This window comes from Balaenoptera ricei, chromosome 20 (assembly GCF_028023285.1).
Source record: "Balaenoptera ricei isolate mBalRic1 chromosome 20, mBalRic1.hap2, whole genome shotgun sequence".
NCBI classification, from domain to species: domain Eukaryota; kingdom Metazoa; phylum Chordata; class Mammalia; order Artiodactyla; family Balaenopteridae; genus Balaenoptera; species Balaenoptera ricei.
The window spans coordinates 57,558,446-57,562,726 of record NC_082658.1 but is presented as its reverse complement, the minus strand read 5'-3'; the positions used below and the strand labels follow the sequence as shown (position 1 = coordinate 57,562,726).

General features: G+C 38.6%; 1 protein-coding gene across 4 annotated transcripts in view; it reads right to left on the bottom strand.

The window, feature by feature from the left end:
• Positions 1 to 4,281, bottom strand: part of LOC132355247 (uncharacterized) — a 296,430-nt gene that overhangs the window by 103,583 nt on the left and 188,566 nt on the right. The window lies entirely within an intron of this gene.

Sequence of the window (4,281 nt, the reverse complement as noted above, 5' to 3'; positions counted from 1 at the left end):
GACTGGTCTTTTCTTTTCTCTCTCTCTCCTGAAGCGATGTCAAAACTTGAATAATCACAAGACTACCAAACAATCACATTTGACCTGCCACTAAGAAGGAATTATGTACTTGCTTTTATTTTAGGTCTATAGTAATACTTTAAGACCATAAAGTTGTCACTGATCAGGGAAGCCTGTTCTGATGCACAGAAATACGGAAGTTATTTTTATTTCTAACCTTTCCCTAATATTGGGGTATAGTAGGATCTTAGAAAGCTCCTGCTTCCCCTAACATGAACCTATTTTCCAGGTCTATACAAAGGATGGCACTAGCTACATTTTCACACAGGGGATGCCTCCTGAACTATATCATTAATTCTCGTTGCTTAATAACTAATACAAATTCAAGGTAGTATTATTAGCACAGGAAGATTTTCATCATTAATACATGTAATATATACAATATATTCATAGTATATGCACTGGATAATAGGTACCACACGAAACAGTGAGATGTGACCTTTCTCCATATGAAAGCTACAAAGTGGCTATAAAATCTGGAGACAAAGGAACTATTATTCTATATATTATTGTCAATAGGCAAGTATGTTTTCAGACTTCATGGCCCCCTGTAATCATGTAAAGAGCCAAAATAAATGAATAAAAGTATCAATAAAATATGATCCCCAAATAAATTATTCAAATGTATATTAAACCCACATAATGATACGTATGAATTTGGTGCAAAAACTAGCTATGGTAGCAATCTGAGTTACTCAGAGGAGCTTCCTGAGAGAATCAAGATTTTTTAAGCTGGATTTAGTTGTGATGCATAGCCAAAAATATAGCCTTCCTGGACAGCGTAAAGGAAAAACTGAGTGGTGACGTCCCATCTGAATAGAAAGCAAGAGTATATTGATTTAAATGGCCCTGCAAGAGAATGACTTAATTAGATGTGTGGAAGTAGGTTCACAGATAATTTGGATTCACACTGGCCTTAGGAAGGGTGTGGAATTGCTCCTCGCTGCACTGGCCCCCTTCACTGTGTTCCCACGTCACCTGTAAATGCTTAAGTGCCTCAGAACTTGGCAGTAATAACCAAAACCAACATCTATTCTCTACTTATTGGAAAATCTATCCAGAGCAGTCAAAAGGCTGTCTTAAAATTCCCATCAAATCCTATTGAGAGCATTATTAAAATGTTCTCTCTTTCTGAGAACACTGTGACATTTTGCAGATGCCTGATAAAGAAAGTGTCTAAGAAAATAAAATGATGTACCTGTGGTTACAAAGCAGGTTAAGAGTTGGCTAGGAAAGCCCCTCTCAGAAGAGGGGCTGTTTCCTGGAAGACCCTTCCTGATTGCTTTACCTACTGAGGTAGAGGAGTGTTACCAGCAAGCACACTGGACTGCAAATCAGGCGACCAAGGTCTACACTGCTGTGTGATTTGTGAACTCTCTTCTATTCTTTGAATCTCAGTTACTTTATTAGTGAAATGAGGAATATGGATTAGATAGTCCCTTACAGCAATAAAATCCTGTGACCATGACAAACAGTATCTCCAGATATCTGCTTTCATAAGGCAGCGTCTTTCCATTAAATCAACTGAAATATAAGTACAATAATACATGAATGGTTGCAATACAGGGTATATTAAGCAAATTTTGTCTCAGTCCCAGATAGACAATGCTGACATAAGAGATGCAAGACCACAGAGACAATAAAACAAATATTTTTTTAAATTAAACAACAGAATAGAAAATAACGTGCAGGTATTGTTTGTAAGCAAAATGTGAAATATATACCATGGATAACTGATGGAGATGCATAATTAGACAGAGAAATACCCTGTTTTCTAGTTTGTTCCTATGTTGAGTTTCACAGAGGAAAAGAGATTTCACAAGCAACTTACATTTAAAAAACAAAAGTGAAAGAAGCAGGACAACCCAGCTCGGCGAAGTCGTGGAATGATTTGACAGTGAATCAGAGGTGACTGACTGAAGGAAACGAAAGAAGCTGTCTATCTTTGGCTGCTCTTCATGAAGCAAGTTTTAAAATTAAATTTCCAAGCATCCTTGAAAAAGTACAATAAATGGGGGGAAAAATCATGGTCTCTTGGGAGAAACTAACAATCTTTTTCTGACTCTCTGCTAAAGAGCAGAAACTTTCCTCCCTAGTCTAATATCTGCAATTGTGCAGGCAGTTGAAAAGACTACACGTGGGCAATTCAGTGAAACACAAGAGCAGCAGGCAACAGAGTTCAGGGAATCCAGATCATAGCTGTCTTTGAAACAACACCTTACATTATTCCAAAGGCAGTCACTTCCAGGTTGCCAACAACTCCAATTATTTATAGTAGATTGATTTATACACTTAACCCAATGTGAGAGGAAATATGTCTAATTACATGCAAACATCTTTAATATTAGGGGTATTATACTTGGGAGACCTTCATTGCCAAAAACACGTTTTGCCAAATATGATTTAAGAAAGAGGAGGAGGCTACGTGTTTTCCGTATCCGACCCTATAAAAGTACCCTTGGAATGCGTATGATTTGTCTGTCCTCATAAAGCTTCAAGGTAAGCGTGTGTGAGGACAGGGCGCTGTCTGAAGGGCCAGCAGGGACGCCGGCTGCCCGCACGCATGCCACACACCCTGGCCCGCACTGCCCACGGCAGCCCTTCCAGGGAATTACCAACTTACTACGTGGCAATTTTAATTAGATGTTTTGGTGTTCCCAGTCATTTCCTGCTTCTCAATTCGGAATCCTTCATGCTATTATTGGGAATTGTTAGCATTTAATACGAAGAAATTTGCTCTTTTTCTTACAGTTCTGACCCACTTCAAGGTTGCATCTCTAAGGTAAGATACTGATTTTTCTCATTCCTCGCAGGGAGCAGGAAATCTGCAGTGGCTTGGAGAGAGGTCGGGGGCGGGGGGTGGGGGCGGGGGGGTGGAGGTTATAAAATAAAAGCATTTCAATTTCATGGCTGTTCATGCTTCCCTTGAAAAACTCTGAGGGAGACTTTAGAAACTGGTTCTCATTAATTTATATCTTTTGCAATAAATGAAATGCTTTCTCAGAATCTTTAGGAGTTTTTAGGTACAATTTTTTCCATTTCCAGCATTGCAGTTTGTATTTTAAATAATTGAATTACAACATGCAATACAACATTTCACAGTGTTGCTGTTCATTTACAGAGAAAATGTATTGGGTTGGCCAAAAAGTTCGTTCGTGTTTTTTTCCGTAACATCTTAATGGAAAAGCCTGAACAAACTTTTTGGCCAAACCAATAAATTTCCTATGCACAGCTTTTACTCACCACTGTATATAACATAAAAAACCTTGAGATGCTGTCTAAATGGATTAATAGAATGGATTGAATCCTTGCCTTGGAAAAGTGGCTGAAATCTGCATATTGTTTCACACTCTGTAAAATGGACATTTAAAAAAATATAATATGAAAAATGTGAGCATTTTTAGCAAGATAAAGGATTTTAACTGTGCTATCCAAATCACTGTAGTTTGAACAGAAAAATGTTGAGAAGATTACCCAAGTGCTTTTGAGTTTTCCTTGAAAAGATATCTTTTTAAACAGTATGGAGGTTCCTTAAAAAACTAAAAATAGAACTACCATATGACCCAGCAATCCCACTACTGGGCATATACCCTAAGAAAACCATAATTCAAAAAGAGATATGTACCACAATGTTCATTGCAGCACCATTTACAATAGCCAGGACAGGGAAGCAACCTAAGTGTCCATCGACAGATGAATGGATAAAGAAGATGTGGCACATACATACAATGAAATATTACTCAGCCATAAAAAGAAATGAAATTGAGTTATTTGTAGTGAGGTGGATGGACCTAGAGTCTGTCACACAGAGTGAAGTAAGTCAGAAAGAGAAAAACAAATACCATATGCTAACACATATATATGGAATCTAAAAAAAACAAAACAAAAAAACAATGGTTCTGAAGAACCTAGGGGCAGGACAGGAATAAAGACGCAGACGTAGAGAATGGACTTGAGGACACGGGGAGGAGGAAGGGTAAGCTGGGACGAAGTGAGAGAGTGGCATGGACATATATACACAACCTAACGTAAAATAGATAGCTGGTGGGAAGCAGCCGCATAGCACAGGGAGATCAGCTCGGTGCTTTGTGACCACCTAGAGGGGTGGGATAGGGAGGGTGGGAGGGAGGGAGATGCAAGCGGGAGGGGATATGGGGATATGTGTATATGTATAGCTGATTGACTTTGTTATACAGCAGAAACTAACACACCATTGTAAAG